Raw genomic sequence first — 12,278 nt, forward strand, 5'->3', positions numbered from 1 at the left:
ACACTAGTTCTTTCCCACACATTAGCGGAGTAAGTCAAGAGTCAAGAGTGTTTTACTCTCTCACGTCCCAGTTAGAACAATGAAATCCTTACTTGCAGCAGCACAACAGAATATGTAAACATAGTACTCTGTAAACAAGGTTATAAACGAGAAAACTGTGTAATTTATATATGAATATATAACTATATAAATATATGTGTGTGTGTGTGTGTATAATATACATGTACGGAGGTGCAGAACCTGGCGAACTGGTGCGCATGTAACAACTTGTCACTAAAAAACTCCAAGACCAAGGAGCTGATTATTGACTTCACGAGGTCCCATATCTATATCTATATCTAGAATACGCCCCAATCTCCATCTACGGGGAAAGTGTGGAGAGCTTTAAGTTTCTGGGCACTCACATTTCAGAGGACCTCACATGGTCCACCAACACCGCTGCGCTGGTCAAGAAGGCACAGCAACAACTGTTCTTCCTGAGGACATTAAAAAAGTCTGGTCTGCCCCAACAACTGCTGACAACCTTCTACCGCTGCACCACAGAGAGCATATTAACGTATGGCATCTCTGTGTGGTATCTCAGCTGCACGGAGGCGGAGAGGAGAGCTCTTCAGCGCGTCGTACACAGAGCGCAGAGGATTATTGGGACACAGCTACCAGCCTTGGAGGGCATCTACTACACACGGTGCCTCAGGAAGGCCGTCAGCATCCATAAAGACTCCTCACACCCTTGTAATGGACTGTTCGAACTACTTCCCTCTGGCAGACGTTACAAGGCCTTCTACGCCCGAACCTCCAGACTCAGAAACAGCTTCATTCCCTGAGCTATAGCGGCTCTGAACTGGCCCTGCTGAGTGTCCCCCATCCCACCGGGACTGTCTCCCTCAGATGGTCACGTTGCACAGTTTATTTTTATTTATTTTTTTTGACATCGGTTGGAAGCTGCATTCCAAATCTCGTTGCACTGATGTGCAATGACAATAAAAGATATTATTATTATTATTATTATTATTATACACACAATTTCCCTCCTGGGATTAATAAAGTTCTATCGTATAGTATAGCGTGTGTAGGAAGGAAGCTGGTTTAAACTGAAGATAGACACAAAAAGCTGGAGTAACTCAGCAGGTCAGACAGAATCTCTGGACAAAAGGAAAATATTACATTTTGGGTTGGGTCGGAAATAGGTTCCTGCACACCTTTGGAATGTGGAAGGAAACAAGAGCACCCGGAGAAAACCCATGTGATCAAAGGAAAAAGGAGCAAACTCCATACAGACAGCACCCATATTCAGGATCAATTCCGGGTCTCTGGCACTTTTAGGCAGCAATTTTATGGCCAATGTACAGCCCCATAGTCTTGAACTTAATTAAAAGGACAAGTGTGGCATTTCCTGCGGTTGCGAGGGAAAGTGCCAGGAGAGGGGGTGGTTTGGGTGGGAAGGGACGAATTGACCAGGGAGTTACGGAAGGAGCGGTCTCTGCAGAAAGCCAACAGGGGAGGAGATGGGAAGATGTGGCCAGTGGTGGGATCCCATTGGTAGACAAAAAATCTGGAGAAAATCAGCGGGTAAGGCAGCATCTGTGGAGCGAAGGAATAGAGGACATTTCGGGTCGAGACCCTTCTTCAGATTGATGTTGGGGGGGGTGACATGAAAAAGAAAGGAAGAGGTGGAAACAGTAGGCTGTGGGAGAGCTGGGAATGGGAGGGGAAGGAGGGAGAAAGCAAGGTCTACCTGAAATTAGTGAAGCCAATGTTCATACCACTGGGCTGTAAACTACCCAAGCAAATACGAGGTGCTACTCCTCCAATATGCGGTGGGCTTCACTCTGGCCATGGAGGAGGCCCAGTACAGAAAGGTCGGATTCGGAATGGGAAGGGGAGTTGAAGTGTTGAACCACCGGGGGATCAGGTTGGTTATTGCAAACTGAGTGGAGGTGTTGTGCGCTTGGTCTCACCAAGGTTGATCATACGCTGAATAATCCAACCACATTTTTGTTTGGAAGTGGAAAGAACTAATAGAAATTGCATTCATTGCAATGTGTAAAAAGAATTGAGATACTGTATTATAATTTTGCTGCATGTCATTGTGTTGATTGGTGAATATGTTTAGTTTGTGGCTTTATTTGAAGCAGAAATAATATGTGAATGCTTCATTGAGCATAATTCCGACTGGTAACTACGCACTTCGTCCGAGCACATTATCGCACGCGTCATGCAAGCCATCTTAAATGACCACCTAAACTGTCATTTGGCAACTTAAAAAGCTTCCAAGGTTGCCCGGCTGACAACAGAGAAAAAAAATTAAGTGAGAAATTAAGCAAGGTGTATAATATTTTTGACACTGTCATAGGCCTTTCTTACATATGCTGTCACAACGCACTGTAGTCTCTAAACAACCCTTCAGTCATTTTCCTTGCCCTCCATTTCAGAATAATAGTGTTTTAAGCAAATAACTCGAAACTCGCAGTGGCAATAAATAAATAAATAAATAAATATATAAAGCGCAGCTTTCCAGCCCCATATCACATTGGCCACACTCGGCTGCAAATCGGTGTCAATGTGGTGGACCATCTTCCTCTAGTCGTGCGGTTGGGGGATTGGGGTGGGCCTCACAAGTGGAACAGCTTAGAGCCTCTCTTCATCTAAATTCGACCCTGATCGCATCAGTATCGCTGCCACATTGCAATCCACCCAACAAAGACATTCAGTCTACTCTCCAACAACATGATAGAAGGAGTCAGTCAACACTGCAGTCAAGTGGCACCTACTCACCACTATCTACTCACCAACAATCAATCCAGGTTCCGATAAGGCCACTCAGCCCCAGCCTTGGACTAAACATTTACAAAAGAGCCAAGTTCCAGTGGTATAGAAGCAATATTTGACCAAGAGCAGCTTTCTGGACCTATGGTGAAACTGAAATCAATGTAGATGAATGAGGGAATCTCTCATTGATTGGGATGTATACTGCAGAACTTGGCTGAGAAGGGAGGGATATGGATTATGTGCAGGCAAGTTGGTCTTGGCATCATGTTTGGCACAGACATTGCGGGCTGAAAGACCTGTTCTTGTACTGTACTGTTCTATGTTCTATGTTCAATGATTGGTTTCATACCCAGTTCAAAGTTAAGTGATAGTCAATCATCTCAGCTCCAGATTATCATGGCAAGAGTTCCACAGGGCAAGGTTCTTGGACCAACAGTCCTCAGCTATTTTATCAAAGGGTGGCACAGTGATAGCTGGTAGATCTGCTGCTTCCCAGTGCAAGAGACCCGGGTTCAATCCTGACCTCGGGTGTAGTGTGTGAGAACGTTGCAGGTACTCCTTGTAACAGCATGGGTTTCCTCCGGGTGCTCCAGTTTCCTCCCACATCCCAAAGACGTACGGGTTTGTAGGTTAATTGGTCTCTGTAAATTGCCCCTAGTGTGTAAGTAGTGGATGTATGAATGGGATAACAGTGAATTTGTGTGAACTGGTGATCAATAGTAGGTGCGGACTTGATGAGCCGAAGGGCCTGCTGTATCTTAAATGAAATTAAACCCTTCTTCCATCACAAGATCAGAATGGGGATGCCATTGAAGATTTCTCAATGTTCGGTGCCATTATTATAATTTATCATCAGAAAATAAAGCTCTCCATAAGACGAATGAACAGACAAACCGTTGGCGAGGCTACCATCGAGACAACAAAATCAGTACAAGTACTGCATGAACTAAGATGAAATGAGATGTATTCAAGAAAGAGTTAGATATAGTTCTTAGGCCTAACGGAATCAAGGGAAATGGGGAGAAAGCAGGAACAGGGTACTCCACCACATGGTGCCAAACACTTGTTGAGTTTAGTTTATCTTCTGTGCTTTCTTGTGATCCGGTCTGTCTTTCATCCTATTTTACTGGATAAGCCCAAGAGATTTAAACAACCTTAGCGAACCTTAGAAAGAAAAGATTGAAAGGAGATTGGACAGGAGATTAGTTTGTATAATGGTCTGGTCTATGTCCACAATTCTCCGTAAGAAATTGATTAGCACGGGTGTCGAGGGTTATGGGGAGAAGGCAGGAGAATGGGGTTAAGAGAAAAAGATAGATCAGCCATGATTGAATGGTGAAGTAGAATTGATGGGCCAAATGGCCTAATTCTGCTCCTATCACTTATGAACTTATGATGCAGCCCAGACTATCACACCAACCAACCTCGCTTCCACTGACTCCATTTACACCTCACGTTGCCTCGGCAAGGCCACCAGCATAATCAATGACGAGTTACACCCTGCCAACTCGTTCTCCTACCCTCTCCCATTGGGCAGAAGTTATACAAGTGTGAAAACACACACCTCCAGATTCAGGAACAGTTTGTTCCCTGCTGTTATCAGGCAACTGGACCATATTACCAATAACTAGTGAGCAGTCCTGAGCCACTATCTAACTCATTGGAGACCCTCAGACTATCTTTGATCAGACTTTCGTGGACTTTATCTTGCACTGAACGTTATTCACGTTATTCCCTTTATCATGTATATTTACACTGTGTATGGCTCAAGTGTAATCATGTCCTGTCTTTCCACTGACTGGTTAGCATGCAGCAAAAGCTTTTCACTGTACCTTGGCTCACGTGACAATAAACTGAACTAAAACTGAAACTATTTTTTTATTGAGATCCAATACAAGTAGCAAGACATGATGGGCCATGTCTGGTAAACACCTATGATGAGGGCGTTGACAGAGGGCAGAGGTCAGAGGGCAGAGGGTAGAGCGCATTGGGTAGAGAGCCTCCTTACAATACAAATTTATTTATTGTCATTTGAGCCTCAGTGAGACTCAAACGAAATTTCGTTTACACAGCCATACAAACAAAGACAATGTCCTACAGACATACACACAATTAAATTCACACATACATCCATCACAGTGAACCCACTGTGATGGAAGGCAAAGTCTTTTCTCTCCCCTGCTCGCCATGTCTCTCCCGATGTCCAAGCCCCAGGCGGGTGATAAGTCCCACGGCCATTTTAGGCCGCGCGGGGCGATTTACGGCCCCGCTCCCGGTCTGAAGTACAAGGTTGGAGCCCCCACGGGCGATGGTGAGTCCCACGGCCATGAAGCCGTGCCGGGCGATGTACGGTCCCGGTCCGGGTCGTTCCAACCCCGCGACACGGGCTGGAGAAGTCGCGTTGCGGGGGCTCCGGGAAGCGGTCTCTCTCGCCCCCCGGACCCGCGAGCTCCCGATGTCCCGGTCCACCGGACCTGCGGCTGCGTTGCTGGAGCCTCCGAGCCCCAGGAGTCGAGTCGCAGCAGCGAGTCACCACCGCTCCCCACGCTCCGAGGCCGGCCAGCCCCACGATGGTGAGTAGTCCGCAGCTCCGCAGTCTCCCGAGCCCCCGGGTCGTTCAGGTTGGAGGCCGCTCCACGGTGCTAGGCCCCAACGACAACGGAGACCCGACAGGGAAAAGGTCGGGTCTCCCAGACAGGGAAGATATTTAAACGGTTTCCCCCTCCCCCCCCCCGCCCCCCACATATACACATTTAAAACCAGTATTAAAAAACACCAAACACTACATTTAACTAGACAAAAAATAAAAAAAAGACAGACAGGCTGTACGGGCCGCTGCAACGGGTGAGTCGCGCCGCCCACTCACAGATGACTATGGCCTATGACTTCTCCCCTTAGCACCACAATAGATAAAACAACTTCTGAGTTACCTTTGAAGGAAAGCATTCACTAGTCCCTGCAAGAATTATTGGTTTGTTCAGCAGAGGAAACCAACTGCATCATGTACAAGATGAGATGTACAAGGGCAGCACGGTAGCGCAGCGGTAGAGTTGCTGCCTTACAGCGCCAGAGACCCGGGTTCCATCCTGACTACGGGTGCTTGTCAGTATGGAGTCTGTACGTTCACCCCGTGACCTGCGTGAGTTTTCTCTGGAAGCTTGTTTAACTCCCACACTCGAAAGACAATACAGGTTTGTAGGTTAATTAGCTTGGGAAAATTGTAAAATGTCCCTAGCGTGTGTAGGATAGTGTTAATGTGTGGCGCGGACACAGTAGGCCAAAGGGCCTTTTCTGCGCTGTATCACTAAACTAAACAAAACTAAATTAAAATAAATGGGAAGAGATCGCTCAGTCTATTTGGGCAAAGAGATCTGAAACAGGCAATTTGGGCAAATTGGATAATCTTTTATAAGGTGTACACTTAGAAGACCAACGGAGATACAAAATCCAACGGTGACACATCTTGAACACAAGTGAATATACATGGCATCCATTATATTGTGAAAGTACATAATGATTCAACGATAAGCCTTTTCTGGACATTAAAGAATCAAACTTATCAAGGATGTCCTACCCGATTATGCTCTTGCAGTAGCCACTCGGGTGGGTAGGTCTGATTGATGCCGCTGCCACAGTTGGAGAACTGGAAGTGGCTAAAGAACATCTTCCTGTTTTCGGGGGTGTCAGGGAAAATTGGATCCTGGTCATTGCTTCCATCTGGCACCAATTTGTGATTTCCATCCACCCTAAAAGCAAAGGAAATTTCATAACCTTAGTCAAGGCAGGTCACCATGTTACAGCACTGTAATATACTGGCAATTGAATTACAATTGATGGCTACACATGCCAAGCCTCAATCTCGCAGATTTAACCTGCTTCTCCTCTGACATCTGCAGGACTTTGATCGAATAGCGAGACTGGCCTTCAATGAAAACAGAATTTAACATTCTGCATAAAAACAGAATTTAAAACCTCCAAACACTATGAACCAAAGGATCAACAGTCTAGATAGACACAAAATGCTGGAGCAACTTAGTGGAGATCTCTCCAGAGATGCTTCCTGGCCCGCTGAGTTACTCCAGCATTTTATGTCTATCTTCGGAGTGAACCAGCATCTGCAGTTCCTCCTCAACAAACAGTCTGCTGGAGGAACTCAATAGATCAAACAGCATCTGTGGGGAGAAAGGACAATCCTTTTTGTTAGAAATAGCTGAAAGTTGGAATTTTCAAAGGAGTTTCCTAAAAGCTACAATGCCCTGGAATATCATGTAACTGAACTGCAATCTGGCAATCTTTTCCATAAGCTGACAAATCTAATTTTTTAAATGGAATGTAAATGGAGAGGGAAGGAATAGAGACTGTTGCTTGTGGATAAGGAATCTTTCCAGGCACTCCTTGCAAGAAGGATGAGGAAGAAGTAACCTGTGGGGTTGAAACAAGAATCCTTGTCAGGTTTTTAAAGGAGAGTGAGATGATCGCTTCACTTCAGTGCTGATCTCAATAAAATATTTCTATTATTGTGATTTTAACACAAAAATGCGAAATAATATGAATGCTAGAAAACTGAAACTAAAACAGAAAATGCTGGAAATATCAACAGACGAGCCAGCAATTGTGGGGAAAGATACCGCTAATGTTTTAGGTTAATGTCCTTTCACTAGAGCAAAATGTACTTTGTTTCTAAGTAATAAACTAGAGATAGAAAAGTTGAAATAATGTATTATACCCATCACATCAAGGGAATCAGCCAAGCAGAATAAGCTGATCTTTTATATAATCTGTCACAAAATATAAATTTACTGCACAGAATTATACAAAGGAGGCCTTGAAACTCACCATTTGCTGGGTCTCCAAGCTATCCACTCATTCACACTCCCTTGTAAGATTAAATGTCTCAAAATAATTGCCAAATCCCTTTGAAAGGCCTTTATGGATTCTACTTCCATAGTTCTTTCCGGCAGCACATTTCAAGTCTCCCATTTAATTAAACATTTCAAGCCAAAATCCTGGAAGTTCTCTTCATGTTCTTGTTCTGACATTAAGTTTGCACTTAGCCATTTGAAAGCCACTGGAAATATTTTTTTCTCACTGACCAACTCTCTCAGCTCCAAATATCTCGATCAAATCTACTGTACATGGTTAGGAACATTTTTAAGTGTTCTATTTCTTATCTAATGCGCTATCAAAACAAAACAATATCTCACTAACTCAGGTCACTAAAAGTCATCCTAATTTGTTGGTGAATTTTAAATTCTGAAATGAAAAACAGTAATTCCGAAGCAGATTGATTGTTGTAAGAATGTACCTGATGCCTTTTAGGGGGAAAAAAACTAATCTGCTGTCTCGTTTGGTCTGGCATTTGTGATACCAAACATGCTAAAACCAGTCCAGGGCAGAATGACCTGCGCCCAAATTCCACGGAAGAGTTTAAATGTGAAGTATGAGGTTACGTTGATTGATGTGCCTTGGATGTTATCTGTCAGTTTAGCTGTGTGATTTATGGTATTGATATAGCACTGTTATCTAGGTGGTCCCATACATGATTTATGGTATTAATCTGCTTTTTCGTGGACTGATTACATGATTGATGATATGTTAACAAAGTAACTTTTGGCCAAACCTGTTGAGAAATGTTATTAATACCAAGAAATCTAAATTTTAAATTGACTTCCATTTTATAATAGTCCATGGGCCAGAGGGGCCTACCGTGCACCCCTCATATTGTCAAAGTTTGTTTCTTAAAAAGCAGATAGCAACAAAATTGTAAAGGTAAACCTTGGCAATCTTTAATTGATTCGTCAGACGGGAGTGGCAAGATCTACAATGAGCACAAATGAGCTCAGTGCTTCTCGTGCTCCACTCTCAGAACACAATTATTTAGCACAATCATATATTTTTCTTATCAGTAAAACTCATACCAAGTCTGAATACGGCATGACTGAAAGATTCTATCACCTTTCAGAGTATAGGAAAAGCTGGGTCCAAATCAAGTTCATCCAATAACAAGTTATTACTTATCTCTGGAGCATCAGCTATTTTTTGCAATCTTGGCTTTTTTATGGCCTTGAAAGAGCACATGTTATTACGCAGGCTTCCATCTTAATGTCTTTATTAAAACGACAACCTGTCCTCCATATTGTGTTCCATATAATTTGCAAAGTCATTCAGGCTTGGCACCGAGCCATTCTTTTGTTCTGCTAGACCATGCTTTTGTAGTAGAATGACTCCATTTTAGATTTGACTATTAGCTTTCATTCCCTCCTTTTTATCAAACATCATAACATTCACAGTCCTCGGTAGGTACACAAAATGGTTGCAAGCATTAGAGCAATGATTAGCAGAATAATAGAGTCATAATGTATCACAGTAACCCAAAGTCCATCAAACCAATGGTATGGCAACCAGTTCTCACTCTCTTCATTTACAACCATCCTGATGAAGCTTGTTTGGGGTCGATGGATCAGGTGCCACTTGTAGGCGGCATAATCCTTTCAGCCGATATTCTTGGGGTTGTGCCATAAAGTTCGCACCTGTCCGAGGGTGTTGCCAGTCTCTTCGGAGAGCATTGCACAAGTGCTCCCCCTTCTCGGCCCGTGGTTGGGGTTCACCACCTTGATCTAGACGCTAGCGTATCTGTGGGTTTGGACAGCTTCTCCTCCCATTAGGTTTGGGTGGCTTGCTTCCACATCACCACGTAGAAGTGGCTGGAGATTTTAATAAATCAAATCTCAAGAATGTCATGCCGAACTTCTACCAACACATCACGTGTGCCACCAGGGGGGAGAGAACTTTGGACCACTGCTACACGCCGTTCAGGAAAGGCTACAAGGCCGTTTCACTCCCTCCCCTAGGAAAACCTGACCACGCTGCCATTTTCCTGCTGCCGGAGTATAAACAGAGGATAGTTCGGGAAGCGGTAGAGAAGAGGGACGTAAAGCGGTGGTCCGACCAGTCAGAGGCCATGCTGCAAGATGCACTGAGCGATGTCGACTGGAATATGTTCGAAGCAAGTTCCAGTGATGTCAGTGAGTTCGCGGAAGCAGTCACGGACTTCATCGCAACAATAACCGACAACATCGTCCCCACGGTAAGGGTAAGCACCTTTCCAAACCAAAAACCCTGGGTAGACAGGTCTGTTCATGTGGCCTTGAATGCTCGCTCCGCTGCCTACAACTCGGGCCTGGCATCAGGAAACATGAACGTCTACAAGGCAGAGTCCTACCGACTGCGAAGGGCGGTGAAGGACGCAAAAAGGAGGTACAGGGACAAGATGGAGTCACAGATGGAGCAGCAGGACATCAGACACCTGTGGCAGGGGCTACGGACTGTAACCAACTACCGGAGCACCCCTCCCTCATCCGCAAGTGCCGGCACCTCCGTAGCTGATGACCTGAACTCCTTTAATGCTCGTTTCGAGATGGGCAACACCACCCCAGGTCTGCCGACTAACGACAATACTGCCAGCGTGCTGGCTACCGAAGCTGAAGGGAGGAATGTGCACACATTCTCGCTGTCCGAGCACGACATGAGGAGGGCTCTGACACGGGTGAACACGAGGAAAGCTGCTGGCCCAGATGGCATCTCGGGGCGAGTACTCAAGTCCTGTACTACGCAGCTAGCTCCGGTGCTCACTACAATATTCAACCTCTCCCTGGACAAGTCCGTGGTCCCTGCCTGCTTCAAAAAATCCATCATTGTACCGGTACCAAAAAATGCCTCCCCAGCCTGTCTGAATGACTACCGTCCGGTGGCCCTTATCTCGATAGTCATGAAATGCTTTGAGAGGCTGGTGAAGGAACACATCTGCGCCTTCCTCCCTCGCAACATGGACCCGTTACAGTTCGCATACCGTCCGAACAGATCCACGGACGATGCGGTCTCCCAGGTTTTGCACACCGCTCTCTCTCACCTTGACAGCCAGAAGGGGGGCTATGTGAGGATGCTGTTCATAGACTTCAGTTCAGCCTTCAACACGATAGTCCCCACCAGACTGGCCGGGAAGCTACTGGAATTGGGGCTCAACACCTCCCTGTGTGCCTGGGTCCTGGACTTTCTCTCCGCCAGGCCCCAGGTAGTCAAGATCGGAGCCAATAAAATCATGGGAGACCCCTTCCACCCATGCAATGGACTGTTCCAGCTGCTACGGTCAGGCAAATGCCTCCGTTGCCATGCTGTGAGAACGGAGAGGTTGAGAAGGAGTTTCTTCCCAGAGGCCATTCGGACTGTAAACTCTTATCTCACCAGGGACTAACTTTACTGAATGTTTTTCCTTCCAATATTTAATATGTAAAAGAATATGTGTGTTATGATTGTTTGTTTGTTTGGTTGTTTGTTTGTTTGTCTTTTTGCACAAAGTCCGCGAGCATTGCCACTTTTCATTTCATTGCACATCTCGTATGTGTATGTGACTAATAAACTTGACTTGACTTGACTTGACTGCTGGACTGGAAGCCGAAGACAAAGCCACCGTGGTCTGTGTTGATGTGGAAGGTGCCACTGAAGCTGATGGCATTGACCTACTCGAATCCAACAGCAAGTCCAGGTCTGCAGTAATTCCCTGCCCTTGTTGCGCACTACCCAGTAAGGAACGATCTGCATCGTCCTCATTAGCACCTTCTCAGGTTAGTTTCACTGATGGCGCTGTTCTCAGGGCACACGTCATAGATATCTGGGATGTCGTCGTCAAAGTCGGCCTTGCAGGTGTCTCCTCTGCTGTCACCATCGGCATCGGTCTGGTCAGTGTTGGGAACAAAACGGCAATTGTCCTTCTCATCAGAAACACCATCATTGCCATCCTCATCAATGTCCTTATAGTCATCTGACTGCTTACCCACCAGGTCTGAGTCATTATCTTCCTGGATAGGGTTATGCATAATCTCTTTCACAAGGTCCATGTGTTTCAAAATGCTCAGCTTCTCTCTTCCTAGACCCTTGGTCATACGATAGAGCTCAAAATGCTTCAAGATTGTTGATCAAATGTGGTTTCTCTTTCCGAAGTTGTGACCAAAGGCTTTGCACTTCCTCCTGATCTGTAAAGATGTTCTTTCTTCTGTATGGATCAGCTTTACATGATTCTGCAGGTAGCGATCAATCAGAAACACCTTGTTACATCCTTGGAGGGGGGGGGGGGGGGGGCAAGGAATTTAATGCACCTGATCATGCTGCTCTTTATATGTTTCTTAAGTCAGTCAACTCTTCCGTAAACAGCACAGCAACCCTTATACTGACATTCAAGTTCAAGTTTGTACAAGTGAGTTTATTGTCATGTGTCCCTGATAGGACAATGAAATTCTTGCTTTGCTTCAGCACACAGAACATAGTAGGCATTTACTACAAAACAGATCAGTGTGTCCATATACCATTATATAAATAAACTGATAAAGTGCAAATAACAGATAATGGGTTACTAATGATCAGAGTTTTGTCCGAGACAGGTTTAATAGCCTGATGGATGTGGGGAAGTAGCTATTCCTGAACCTGGTTGTTGCAGTCTTCAGGCTCCTGTACCT

At 45.2% G+C, this 12,278-nt stretch overlaps 1 pseudogene; it reads right to left on the bottom strand.

Moving 5' to 3' along the window:
- Window positions 1-6,328: 6,328 nt before the first annotated feature.
- LOC116983586 lies at window positions 6,329-11,708 on the bottom strand (annotated as a pseudogene).
- Window positions 11,709-12,278: the final 570 nt, after the last annotated feature.

This window comes from Amblyraja radiata, chromosome 18, assembly GCF_010909765.2.
Source record: "Amblyraja radiata isolate CabotCenter1 chromosome 18, sAmbRad1.1.pri, whole genome shotgun sequence".
In the NCBI taxonomy this organism is placed as follows: Eukaryota; Metazoa; Chordata; class Chondrichthyes; order Rajiformes; family Rajidae; genus Amblyraja; species Amblyraja radiata.